The sequence below is a fragment of the Notothenia coriiceps genome, unplaced genomic scaffold (genome assembly GCF_000735185.1).
Source record: "Notothenia coriiceps isolate Sejong01 unplaced genomic scaffold, NC01 NC01_scaffold00002842, whole genome shotgun sequence".
Classification (NCBI taxonomy): Eukaryota; Metazoa; Chordata; class Actinopteri; order Perciformes; family Nototheniidae; genus Notothenia; species Notothenia coriiceps.
Window position 1 is genome coordinate 282,285 of NW_011335543.1, and position 14,948 is coordinate 297,232.

Below are 14,948 nucleotides of genomic sequence, written 5' to 3' on the forward strand. Positions count from 1 at the left end.
CATTCGTAACACACGACGCAGAAAGATTACAGAAACTACCAGAATCCGTCAAGTAAGACCAATAATCCTTGTTTATGAATATTCAAAAGTACAAACAAGTACAAATTACATTCCACAAGAAGTCACGAAGCACTGCTGCATGAGTAATTGTCTCAGGTGCTACCAGCGCTATCCTACCCCCTGTCGACCACAGGTTCAGGAACGGCCCCCCACCCGAACAAAACAGTCAAAAACAAGAGCGCTAACGAACCACAAGGAACACACAGGCCTTTCAAACTAAAACACCATGGAGGAGGTGTGTGCGTCTTTACACCCCCAAGAAAGGCTCACATATTTATATGGGAGAGAGAACAAACACAAGGACCTGTCGCATCGAAACAACCTCGAACACCAATCAGTGTGACACAGCAGAAAGAAACACCGGAAACAAAACAAGTCTCTTTCATTTGAACAAAACCAGACATATACCACCTTCCTGACGTGCTCTGGTAAGGCACAAATCCCCATCTAAACACCACAGTTTTCTTATCCTTATTCCACATCTTTGCAGCCAGCACGCCAGCTTCCCCTTCTAGCCCACCATCACTCCCCCCCTTCTTATTGAGCTCTTGTCCCTGTGTCCTCATTCTTCCGCCCCCTCCAAGGTGACCACACACAAGACTAAAGAGTTGTTTTAAGCGATATAGTTGTTTATAGTTGCCTTTTTTTTTTTTAAAAAAATAGTACGTAAGACTATGTAAATAACTTTCATTATCTCAACAGGCCAGAGAACACCAATTACCCTCTATCATCCCGCTCTTAAGTAGTATTAGAGATGCTTTTTCAAATAGTAAACTCTCACACAGGCCCAATATAGAGATACACACGCATTTGTCCTACAGCCTCCGCCATTTGGCTATGTTCACATCCTTTCACTTATATTATCCAGCTCCTTACACATACTGTTACTATTAAAATAACAAGAATAACCACACCACCATCTATTGAAAACAAGTAGAATTTCCACTGATAAATTGAATGCTGAAAAGCTTAAGAAGAATGTGCCACCTTCCCCCAGCTCTCTCTGTCCCTGTCATTAAAAGGCTGCTTCCCATTTTCTTTTATGAGTAACTAAAAATGTTTAGCCTAACTTTTCCTGTTTGTCGCCCTTTAGACCCGCACATGAAAGAAATAGCGAAAACAGAGGTATATAAGTAACAAGTAAATCATAGCAGCACTCATATTTACTAGCAATGAAAACACACATATTGCCCCAAGCAATGTGTAAACGCACCATCTATCTTTTAATAGGGGATACATAGTCTCAGAGTCCTTGGAGGCTATCCCCAAATTAGGATGCTTCCCCATGCTCACATCCCTCTCTAAACCAAACGACTCTCCCTCAATTATTGGGGAGGGAAATATACACATGTCCCTGTCAATTTAACACACATGATACCTATTATAAGTGACAGTTAAAAAAATACCACAGATTTAACTTTCCTAGACATACCGTTACTTTATAAACTTCAAATAAATCAAACATAATAACACCAGTAAGCAAAAGACGATAGAAAAATACCAGAGGAAACACATAAATAATAAACAGAACACACAACATGGCATTTACTGTGTATAGTCACAAAAACTATCGAACTCAATAACAAATCACCAACATGATTATTCCCCTGTTTTTTCGTGTCACACAGAAACATTAAAACAATGTATTTCTATGGAGCATCCGTTTCCGTGCTCGCAGCACGTCTTTGTCGGTTCGGTCTTGGAAGCGGAAGACGTAGGGTTCATCAAAAACTTTTTTACGCAATATCAAGCCCCTTAACTTCCGTTTTTATTTTTAAAAATCCGTACTAGTGTCTGACATTTTTTTTGATCCGTCTGATGGAGGAAAAAATGCGGATCAGGCCTCAGGAACTGAAATTGTATTTTTAAATCATTTTTTCCTCCTAATCTTGTTATTCTTTTCTAATACACACACCTGTTCACTCTGTGCTCACCAATCCACCACCATCCCTTGTTTTAATTTATTTGATGTTAATTCCATTACATCTCGGGCATTTTTGGCGTCGTCCAGCACTGAATTATCAAAAATAAAAATAACCGGAACAAGACGTAGCCTATAAGCCAGAAACATTATCGACGCATACAATTCGCGATTGTCAACATATTGAGTTTAGGATCGCCGCCGAAAGACACTACACCGACCATAAAGCCAAGCGTACTCGTCTTAGCGACTAAGTGCTCACCCCGCTGATTAATCCTTCAAACTCGGATGGATGTCTGCGCAATCCGGTTAACGCGGCGTCAAACAGCAGTAAATGTTCTCGTGCTGCGCGGCACGAACATACAACCATAGAAATACATATGCTTTTAAATGTCTTCTGTGTGACCACGAAAAAAAGGGAAAATCGGGCTGTTGGTCAACACGAATAAATGGATTAAATTTCGGAACCTATAAAACACGGAACATGACCGGTGCCGAGCTCGGGATGTGATATATAAATACATATACATAACAGAACATCCGCATATAAACGCCTGCTGAACGTTAATCCATGGTCTGCTCCTCAGCTTTGAATGATTACTGATAATCCATCATAACATTTCATATCAATAAGAGTAAAGTTTTCATATATAAGCTGCTATGAGAGCTACGCAAGAGTGTATAAGCGGGTTTCTCATACATCAATTTCCCTCCCCGACTCCTCGACTCCTCGTTCTCCGGTAGTGACACGGCGCGTGCCGGATGAATTTTCAGCGCCCAATGTTGAAGGACATCCTAACTTTCCTCTAATGGCACAATCGAGGACCGACGGATCGAGCGTCGTAGGAGGCTCTCTTGGAGGATGCCTATAACCTGAGGATACACTCGATGGTTCCTCCACGTGCTCCTCCGCGGATGATTTCCAGGGAACGTGGAGGGGATCGCACAAGGCCGACCTTATCTCAGCAATGAACAGCTCATGCGTGCATCCCCTGATATTAGTTAGAAACTGCTTCATCGCGCTCACGATGTTTCCTGAGAGAACAGCTGTGAGGTCCGCTGCAGAAGCAGAGCAGTGTGTATAATATATATTCTAACTCAGTATACAGGCCTACTCTCTTATTTGCTTTAGTTAGTAGATACTGGTACTACAAACAAAGAGTGATATTTTTCTAAGACCATTTAGCTGCTTCACATGATAAAATAACAACCGGCTGTACCGTGATTAATGCCTTTAGGAGCTGCAGTGTGTGTGTGGTACAGTGGTAGCGTGTCGCTGTGGTACAGTGTGGCAGGTGCGTGTTGTACAGTGGCATAGAATAGAATGTCCCTTTCAGCGACAGAGAGAGGGGGGGGATCATATCGCAGTCCTCGTGATTGGTTACCGTCTCTATGGAGAGTGCTCTCATCTTGTTTGATTCTGAAATTGAATGTGAAATTATAGAATATAGGGGGCGGGCAAGCTCGAGGATAGGAGTCGAGGGAGGGGAGTCGGATGCGGACCGGGGAATTAGAGTATGAGAAACCTAATGAAGCTTCCGGTTTGGGCATGCGGCTGCGCATGCTCACTGCTCATTAACCATGGGTAAATGTTTAGATGGAGTTAGGAACTCCTTTCTCTCGATTCGATTGGCTCTAACGATTCAAAAGAGGTCCATCATTCCATCAAATCGGACCGATGGGTTCCAGAGATATGGCAATAACCCAAATACCCTCAGAGGTGGGTTTTCTTTTCTAAATCTCTCTAAAATAACTTCAGCATTGTCACCTTGTTTTGCATCAATCTTGATTACAGGGTACTTATTATTAATGCCTGCTTCCTAAAGCTTTTAGGTCTACATCCCCATCATTGCAGGTGGCTTTTCACTGATCCATTGTGCTTTCTTATTGATGGACACTATAATTTTACATTTTTAAAAAAAAAAAAACAATACTACTCTGTTTCAATCTGAATTACTTTAAAAATAAAAAAATCTAAATGATTCTGACTCTTTGTTACGTCCAGGCAGGCTGTTTACTTGTGCGGTTTTCCTCCCTCCTGTTTTTTCTCTCTTCTCCTTAGCCTCATTCCCAATTACCCCTCCTCGACTCCTCCTTTCCCTCACTCGCGTCCCTTCCTTGCGTCTTAGCTCCGCCTTCGTAAGATGCGAGCGAGAGACACGAGGAGGTGATGTGAGGACAGAGGAGTCCTCAGGTATTAATTGGGATGTCCTTGTTCACTCAAACGTCACTTTTAAACGACGTCTGTTAATGATGACATGTGCTCAGCTGTATCCCCTCTCATCGGGCTTAACTGAATAACCCTTTAGAACCGGCCCATTTCGGGTTAAATATTTATTTAAATGAATGAATCTTTCTCTTGTTAGTCAATTAATTCAATGCATGATGGTTGGTCCTGCTTTTGTGTTCCGTTTTGGTGTAAAATGTAGCCTACATTTACATAAAAATATAATTATAGTAATGTGGAAGCCTTTTAGAAATGAATTGCACATAATAATTCCCACGGAGCTGTGAGCACTTAAACATTTATGTGACGCTTTTCCACTCATCTTCCAGTTGTCGGTTTTCCTCTGTTGAAATCGACCAGCTGTGAAGATGGGGGCGGGGCTTTTATACGCGAGTAGTGAAAACACTTCCGCGTGTTGGAGATGGGATTACAGAGAGACAGGACAAGTAACAGCTTTTGTATGTTGAGTATCAGAAAACATTGTCACAAGAATAGGGGAAAATATGCCTAGCTAGTGCGGCTCAAGGTTCTTTGGTAGACTATTGCATTGGTCCATTAATTGAAGATGAACGCAATGCGACATCCTTTTCTAGGCTCACCCACCAACAGTTCAGGTGCTGAACTGCTTATCCGAATGTATTGGTAAAAACCATATTATGCGTTTTCATCAATAAATAAATGGCCACATTTTTTTTAGCGTGCGCGCTGACGCGCACTCGCATGGATTGGGGGCCCACAAATAGATTATTTCATGGGGCCCAGAATTTCCAGCTACGCCCCTGCCTAGACCTTAGTGGGGACGTAACACTCTTCTACATCCTAATCACAGGTTTATTTATTATTGCTTTGAGAAAAAAGATTATTAATTTACCCGTTTTTAGAAGTGAAGTTATGGTAATTTGTTCTGGGAATGTCCTTTTCAAGCCTGAGGCCTGAAAACAGGCTTGGGGCTTAACAGGTTAAACCATGCTGATATATTTTTTACTTTTTATGATATTTAACCATAGGCGAGTCACTTTGTTTAACACCCTGAATATCATTTTAAATGTAAGCCTATTTGAAGCTTGAGAAAACCTATTATGTGTGAAATATTTGATAGTCATTGCAACATAACAGCCTGCTGAATTATAAATAGCTTTATTGTGGAGTTCATTTTCAATAATGGTTGAATTTGCCATGATTTATCTTTGTCTCTTCATCATGATTGTATTGTTTACAGTATCTCGCACTTTGTCTGATCCCACAGCATATTGCGTTCATTTAAACTGAATTGTGTAGTAGACAAGGGCTTTTTGCATTCCCTCATCAATATAAAGGGGATTAACATAATAGTATAAACCCCTGTCAGAACAACAGCACAAACTGCAGCCTCAAAAACTAAAAGTTGAATAAGAACTCTTTAAAACGGTTCTCAAACTCTAGGTTCAAATGTTTGATCATATAAATAATAACTATACAATTCTAATTTTCACAATTATTCAATTTATTAATCTGGAAGGTAAAGTGATAACAAATTATCTTGGAGGGCGCCCCTGACCCTCTAACCCCAACCTTAAAATCCACCTGAACTATCCCACAATCTTTTCCCTGATGTTAAATAAATGTTTTGAATTCCTAAACATAACAATGATTATGCCTTTTACATTTATGGTGAAACATCTATTAAAAATAAATAGTATATTTACCTAATTTTATTCAGGCAAATAAAAAAAAACGTTTTTAATTTACCTCTGTTTTGTACCTGCCTCCATACCAATACGACGGACACCAACAACATGTAATGTTCCTCTATAAAACCCCTTTTCCCCCACAAATAGCAAAAGAGTGCCGACTGAAATACCTGTATGGCAGGCTAAAGATGATAAAGTGCTCTCTATTGTTGAGATCTCCGTATTAGGTTGAATACTTAAAACGAAAGTTAGTTATCGAATATAATCAATTATATTCTTGTATAACCCACAATGAAAATGCTTCATATTTTATGATTTTCTATATTTACAGTATATACAAAACACAAGTGGTTTGTTAAGTTGAGTGTAAGGCCTATTATGGTTTATGAGTTTCACTGATAAGAGAGGGGAGACAGTTTTCCCCTCACAGCAGTGCACAAGGGAGGGGGCCCCACAAATGTGTTTATGCCATAGCCATAGAATAGGTCTGGACATGTCTCGTCCTGCACATCAGAGGCCATGCACAGTTTCCACAAATATGGGTATGGAGGAGGCATCTTTAGGTTTTTCTGTCCTGTTTTGAGCATAAAAACACTGGCTGAGAGGGAGCAAACTCGAGAGAGGGGGGGGTTTTACCCTGGTAGCTCTCTCCTCGGTAAAGCTCTCTCCTGAGAGCTGGGTTTTTCCTCGGTAAGGTTCTCTCAAACTTGGTAAATATCTCTGATTGATTTGTTGAAAGTTTAGTACCCTGCCACCTCTGAGGAAATTCCTCCGAATTCATGCTGGACTAGGTGTGTATGTGAATTGATTTGTTGAATGAAAGTTTGAATGTGGTTTTTATCACCGCCCTTTTATGAGGAGATGCCTTAATATCACAACTGAATTGGGCAGTTGAAGTTACAACTTAGTGTAATAAATGTAAGACTGTGAATTGAGGTTTCAAATTAGTAATTGACCACAGTGTGAAATATTCTGTATGATTGTCATGTTGTAACGAGAGAAGGTAAAAACCCTGTAGGCCTACAAGTGTGGACCAATTTTTCTTCAAATAAACTGATCCCACCCTTTGGATTGGGACAATTTGAAAGAAATCTGCGCTCTCCTCTCCTGCTTCAAAGGTAAGATCGCAAAACTGCCACAGTCACACTTAGATAGGGCCACACCTCATTACTTATACCCAAATCCCTCGGGATCGCTTAAACAGATTTAGCAGGTCATCTGAATTGAAACAGCAGTTAATTGAGCCTGGTCCTTCAGGAGTTAATAGAGGTGAGACCTTGCTGATCGTTGGTGGATCTGAGCCAAGCAGTAAACTTACATGGAAACAATAACTTTTGTTAGGTCAGCAAGGAGGCGTGTGGCGCAGTGGAGTAGTGCGGTGGTGTTCGGATCAGGGGGGCACAGGTTCAAACCCCACTGCAGTCAGTGTGTCGTTGTGTCCCTGGGCAAGACACTTATCCCCAATAATGTGGCCGAATATGCCTTCAATGCAGTTTCTTATTTTTTGGCCCTGTCCCTCAGACAGTGTGCCATTGACTCTGTCTATTGGTGTATTTGCACAGCCTCTAAAATGAGCTGTGTGTTGTCACAGCCGATGAAACTGGTCAGCCAATCTGGGACTCTTTGATTCGAAATTAGTGTGGTTCAGGATAAATCAATGTCATGTGGGGAGTCAGCTGGCACTGCAGACGTGACGTCAATAGAAGAAGAGATTTACACAGCAGATTCAGGATCACTCTGTATGGTTCTGGTTTTACTTGAGCAGAGTTTGGGTGGATATTTTATATCAGTTTGAACATCAGTCAAGTGTTGTTTGGACTTCCCTCTGTGCCCATTGTCTGAGCGAAATGTATCGATACAAACAGAGCCAGAGCTAATAAATGTTTGCAGCACACAAAAAAATAACCCTCACATTTGTGTTCAATTTCTTTTACATTTTGGCATCTTAGACCAGACTTCCAGCCACTTTTTAAATGACCTTGTTATAATTCTAACACATTGTCATAATCTTCCTTTAAAGGAGACCTATCATGCTATATTTAAATGATATAGTGTATGACCATACCTATATAAGGTATATTTATACATTTTATTTTTCAAAATACCAAACAGATCATTTTTTAGCCATGCCTCGTTTCGCTCATTTTTGCTCTATTCCAAGCCTGTCTTTGAAAATTCTGAGCAGCAAGCAGCTGACCACGCCCCCCCTGCAGAAGAGGGGGGCATGAGCCGGCGAGAGTCACGCTACCATGTTTGCTGTGATTACGAGTGTGGAATAAACATGTCATCTCAGAGCAATGCATGTGTTCAAGCATATTATCAATTTGATCCAGAAACTGACCCTGAAGCAGCGGAGGTTTTGGTGGAGGTGCAAACATCTCGGTTGCAGCAGGACGTTTCTGAATGGTTNCCTTACTGTGGATCCCACAGACGTCATCATCATCATCATCATCATCATCATCATCATCATCATCATCATCATCCATCACCAGTTTCAACCAACTTTTAGTTTGTTGTGTGCATGACATTTATGCTTCCCTGGTGGCAGAATCATAACTATTTTGAATGCAATCAACCAAGGGCAATAAATTCCAAGACACACACTGACAATCATTTTGTCAAAAATCATAAGCAAAAAAGAAACAAAATCAACCATTGAAGGAGAAAAAAAAACTCTTCAAAACAGCGTTTGCTACACTTTTTTATGATTTCAAATGTGCATTAATATTTTTGTCTTTAATACTGTCCAATGCATGTCACAGACCAAAAACATGATCATCCTTTGGTTGCAGTATTAGTACAAATATATATAAATTAAGCCTGTTTCTAAATTATTTCCCCATCTTGCGTTCCTGCAGAGCAGATGTTGATATGTGAGGGATGTACAGGAGATAAGCCTTTTATTGCAGTGACATTTAGAAAAGACAAATGACAATCTGTGGCGGTAATGTAAATGCCATTTGCAAACAATGTCTTCTATGATATATACAATCACCATGAAAATAAATATTACATCTGTTACCATTACAAAGGTTGACTACAACTGTCACAAAGCCCTTGTTTTGATGCGGCAGCAAAAACAGATTTAAATATTAGTTTTTTCTGTTCATTCATATGATTGACATCCTGGGAAAGACACAATTAGATTAGATTAGAATTAGATTGTGTTGTCGTAGCTTCTATTAGCAACATATTTTATGAAGCAATTTGCAGTATTGCTAACACTTCATACAGTTTAAATTCATAGAAGGGAAGACATCTCTTCAGTGTAGCACTCATTTGGCATTCTTCGGTATCTGTTTGTGTGTGCATGCATATACTAAAATGACAGCGTTGCATAAAGATTGCACAATATAGCTCTTGATGATTGTCGCCCAATAGGTGTTAAGGAAAAGGCCATTTTTTTTAACTGTTTATTCCCTCAAATTAACAAACAAAACATCTTATATGTTAGCTTATTTTTACAGGTCAATTTTAAGGGTTCAAGGTTCAATCAAATGAAATGGCTTACAATGTAATGAATCCAGGTAAAACACACACACACACACACACACACACACACACACACACACACACACACACACACACACCATTCTGAGTGTTGTGCATTCGTAGTCATTGCACTTATTCTGTCATTTTGATTTTACATTCATCCGCGTTGCCCTTTTTTGTTTTGTTATTTCTTTCTTTTCTTATGCAACAATTTTTCCCCTTGGTAATCCATGAGGGAAAACATGGAATTAGTTTGTAAAGCGTGATAATAATGCATGGCCATAATAACTCGACTCAAGAGGATTAGCAAATGTGCATTGTCTGAAGCAGCAGTCTCCTGGGTGATCAGCTGGTTGCCTCCCTAAACAGTGGCTGCCTCTGCCAATTAAAAATTCAGTCTAGTCTGCCTGTTGAAATGATTAATTCTGCCCGCGCTGTCGATGGCCTGCCAATTATTGTCGCCCAATTGGTATTAATAGTTAGAGGATTTCCTGATGTTGAATTTATCACAGGCTGTGAAAACTTCTCCCTTTGGCACTAATTAGCTTCCACTTATAGTGCTTGCAAAATACACAATTGGACACTTAGGCACATGCATATATGCAATAACAAGGCTTTAATCTATATTATTATCATAACCTCCAACAAGGAGGTTATGTTTTTGGTTTGGTTTATTTGTCAGCGGATTATGGGAAAACTACTGGTCAAATTTCCATGTCAGTTTGTGGAAGGATTTTCTTTTCTTGTTCATTTGATTGTGATCAAATAAATAGTCTTGCTTTGGCAAAGTGGATGTATATGCAAATCACTCAGAATAATGCTGGATCTGTTTCAGTGTGGATTTGTGTGTAATTCATTTGTTCGTCTGGATAGATTTTATCCTGTGAGTTCGGTTGAGACTGACTAACCTTTCATCGTGCAGTGAAGAAACATGAGCTCAAACGAGACGGAAGGAGAAGGAATAAAATACTTTTTTCTACAGGTGTGATTCAGCACAGCAGACAGATGAACAGACAACACAGTCCCTACTTCAATCCGCCACCAACTCAGCCCCGGTATCAATATCAAACTAGTCTCGGGTGTCAGTGTTTTAATGCATTTATAAATGGACCAAAGATATTGCCGTAGACCCCAGCCAAGCAGAAGCACATTAAATCACAGAATAATCTAATTAAATATTTATTCAAGTTTGTATATTTTTCTCTCCCTCTGAGCAAGTCTGATGGATAGCATTCCTCGGTGGGTTGCCCTCCCAATAAAAAAAGAAAATGAAGGAAACAGGAATAGCTGGAATATATACATAAAAACTAAATGTTATGGTATGAATAGGAGACTGAAGTTTTTATATTTGAAACAATGCCTGCAAGGCAGCAGCATTGATGCAACTGGACCACAGATGGAAATGAGCTATTAGCTATAATCTGGCATATTGCATCTCTTCTCTTTGCTGAGATTAATGTTTTTATATGCATGGTCCTTCTATAAATAAATAAAGCTAAAAAAACAAAACTTAGCGCTGGTTTGTAGAAGCCTCTCTCTCATCTTTGACATGATGGAAGTCGAAGCACATCTACACGTCTCCATATTGCGTGTGCCTTATGGAAAGTGTCAAAGATCACCACACTGCTGTAGGACGGCATCCCCCCTGGGGAAACAGATGGGATAAATTCACTTACAGACTATAAACAGAGCTGTAGAAGTGACATGGACGCTGCATACACAACACTCTGTGATGATATTACTGATTTACTGTAACAGACAGCAGTGGAGCCTATAGGCTTTTTGTTAATAAGCCAGTTGTGTGGTTGATTATTTTATAAAACAGTTTTATTATTGTTTCAAGAAGGACTTTATTCCATATGTGAACACTGACAAAGGAAAAAACAAGTCTCCTTGCTGTGTGCAGTGATTCGATTGAACAAATCTAGAATAAAATCTTCTGTCAGGGCTAGTGAACGAAGGCCACCGAGCCAATCTAATGCAGTAATAGCACTGGCTTCGCAATCTTTAAACGTCTGTAAATATTGTAATAAGCAACAGGGCTTTCCTCATAAAAGATGCAGCAGCTGAACTGGTACTGACAGGCGCTATGGGCCTTGACTTCAGGATGAGGAGCGCTGCCTCCCTCTCTTTGTTCCTCTTTTCTGTTGGTTTTCCAAGGAGATTGCCAATCTCAGATACCGACAAGGCCGCGCTCTGCCGGAGGTTAGCGTCCGCACACCAAACTCACCTGGCTTTTATTCTGTCTCCGCTTCTTTGTCCTTAATCCCTGCCCAAGAGAGCCTTTCAAATGGATTGATTTCCTGCGCCAATGCAACATTCATAATGGCTTGCAGTATATCATGCTTTCAGTATGTTAGAAGTGCAGTTATTCCATGACCTTTCTGGAATATGGTTGCTCTTAATAGATGCCTGGAGCTGGGACATATATGGGGAGGTGTGGTATGAGGTCTAAGGGGAAAACATGAAGCATTTTCATCACTTTTTTTCATTAAACTATACACAACATCTGTATCCAATTAAACAGACTATGAAGTTCTGTGGTGGTTGATTTATAGTTGTGGACAGTGTCAGGGCATGATTCATTTGACAGATTGTAAAGGTTAAACTTTAAATAGTTTTCATCTCTTTCCTGGAAGTTAATCCATGAATCTTTTGGTATTTGCTTTTGCTTATGCTTGCTGTGATATAATGATGTTTTTATGTGTTAGTGCATTTAAAAGAGCACCAATGATGTTTGAGAAAAGGCTTTCTAGTATAGAAGAATATTACTGATATTTCTCATTTGAATTTATTACCATTGTTAGGAAACGTCATACTGTCTTTGATGGATATACTGACAGACTTTTCAATGATGGGATGTAGGGTTAGATTTAAGAGTCCATAGAGGTATACCGCCTTCTTGTTCATACACAAAGGTCACAGCAGCTTTTTCCTTAGACTTAATAGAGGGATAGAAGCCTATCTATTTTGTATGGGTCGCTTCGCAGATAGTGCCATTGCCTACAGAGCAGAGTGTACTCTTATGAGGGGAGGGGGGTTATAAAGGCACAGAGGGGGAAAGAAGGAGGGAGCGAGGGAGGTGGGGGTTGGCGGTTTCTGTTAGAATAGCACAAGCTCTTTAATGTTGTGTTTGAGCCTGGCTGGGCACAGATTCATTTTAGATGGAAAATGAAATAACAAGGGAGAGGAGAGAGAGGAGATTTTAATGCAATGTTTTGCGATAATCCCTCTCCATTTTGGAATGGTTCAGGAGAACTCATGCGATAAAGCCTTGTACAAGCCTGGAAAATAATAAGTTATTTGTCTTGCCTTATAGTACTGTGCCCTTGGAGGGCTCGCTAACCCCCATGTTTTGGCCAACAAACAATCACAGATTAGTCAAGCTGTCACATCTCTCTGAATGCCAAATGGTTGAGCCCTTGATGCTGGTGTGAATGAACAATGCATTCATGTCGTACATGTATCAGCCTGAAAGTGCACCTGCATATAAAAAAATCTGTGTGGAACTGTGGATATAACTTAGCACTGCCACTATACCGACAGGGAGGATGGCACATCTATGCAGTGGAGCCCACAAGGCAAATGACAGACAGACACATGAGCGCAGAACAATGGATGAATGGACAGATGGATAAGTGGAAGGGGGAAGATGAAGTGTTTGTCAGAGAAACAAATAGTCGCTTTCATCTCAAGGCAGAAGTATAGATTTGAGTGATGGCTGAATGCTGGACATGGAGGATCCCTCTGACAGGTTGAAAGCTGCTTGGACACTGGAGGGTGGGATGGATGGAGGGTGGAGGGTGGAGGGTGTAGGAGGAGGAGCAGCAGAGGTCAAGTTTGACAAATGTACGGTTTAAAATAATCTTTTGAAAGCTGTTAACATGAGAAAATGCCTCTTGTAACACTAGTTACACTCCGTTATTACTGGTGCTGCTAGTGCAGATACAAAAAATTCTACCACTGGTCTGCAAGAAGATTTACTTAACAGCTTGTATTACATCTAAATGTACAATGTAAGCAAAAACCTTAAATGTAACAACAGACTAAAACACGTTGAAATTGACAAAATACATAATAACTTTCGAAATTGTTATAATGGCACGGTCAAAAGCACTGTCAGCATGGAGACCCTTTTCCTTCAAATATTAAGCAATCCCCAATTTGTGATGGAGACACATTTCAGATTGGGAACACGTCTATGACTGCTCAGGTCTGGAAGGGATGTGTGAAGATACATGCTGCTCAGCACAGATATAAATAGAAATTCTGTGGTATTTCCAAAAATAGGTTAAGCTGCCATCGCTGCACTGCTGGCATGACATCACTGATTGCCTGCCAGCCTCCCCCAAAAGACGGCTCCCATACTGTGCTCAAAAGGAGGGGGAGAGCGAGGCAGAGACACAGGCAGCATCTGTGGGCGACTGTAGGGCCATGTCCCCATCATTTCCACCGTCGGCCCCCCTACTCTCCTCACACACCATCCCTTACATCATGCAACCATCTCTCCCCTCACTTCTTCCATCTATCTTTCCTGCTGAAGCGGCGTCGCTGTAGCTAACAGCCACTGTGCTTTATCGTCGGAGACACTAACTGGTCAGGGGCTTTGTACTGGAGATGTATCGCATCCACATTTTTGTTTAGTGCGATGCAAGCAAATGATGTGCCAAATAGTGCAGAAGAGACATATGAGGGATTTCATTTGTGTTTGTTTTTTGATGATCAAATGTAGATGCGGTTGAATGAGCTGTATGCAGACTTTACATGGGTTCCAACATGGCATCCGCTCTGTGGTTCACTCATCAACGGTAAATCTGGCTTAATTAAAAAAGACAACTCAAATTAATTAATGGTGATGGGCTCCCATATCTGCTTCGTCTGCTCTTGGGGTTCATTTGAGAGTTCTTTCTTTACCATTCTTCTGACCCATATATGATATATTATATAATATTAAGATAGATAGATAGCTAGATAGAAAGATAGATATATATACTTCGATAGATAGATAATAGCAATTATTTCCTTTTTCATTAGCAGGACAGTATTTCTTGAATTCACTGGGTTGAATGTGGTATAGGAAATATATGTGAATGCAATTAACACCCTGGTGCCTGCTTGTTAGTCAGACCGTTGGTGTCAATTATTACCCTTCTTGTGCTCTGTGGTGACGTAAGTATCAAAAGAAATAATTAATTACATGCAATGGATTGAAACAATAAATATAAGCAGCAGAGCACTCATTACTTGTTTTAAAAAGACCTGCAAATAGATGGCCTAGCAGCATGACAAAGAACACTGTTTGTGTGTGTGTCTGGTTTTTCTCCCCCTCACATGTCTTTCTTCCTTACGCGTCTTTCAATCACTCAATCTGGGCAAACTCTCTGTCTTTGAAGCGCTGTCTTTAAAGGTATCTTTCAATTTGTAAAATCAAAGTGAGAAGCTCATCCGTCTCTTAGCCAACAGTCAGTTTGCAGCTGCCAGTCATCTGCGATTGTGGCTTAATGCTTTGATCAATTGATCCGTCTGAATGGTTTAAATGCCTTTCACCTTTCAAAAGAGGACAAGCATTGTTGGAAAT

At 40.4% G+C, this 14,948-nt stretch overlaps 1 protein-coding gene across 5 annotated transcripts in view; it reads left to right on the top strand.

Moving 5' to 3' along the window:
- celf5a (cugbp, Elav-like family member 5a) overlaps positions 1-14,948 on the top strand; it is a 196,581-nt gene that overhangs the window by 1,306 nt on the left and 180,327 nt on the right. The gene's annotated exons all lie outside the window — the stretch shown is intronic.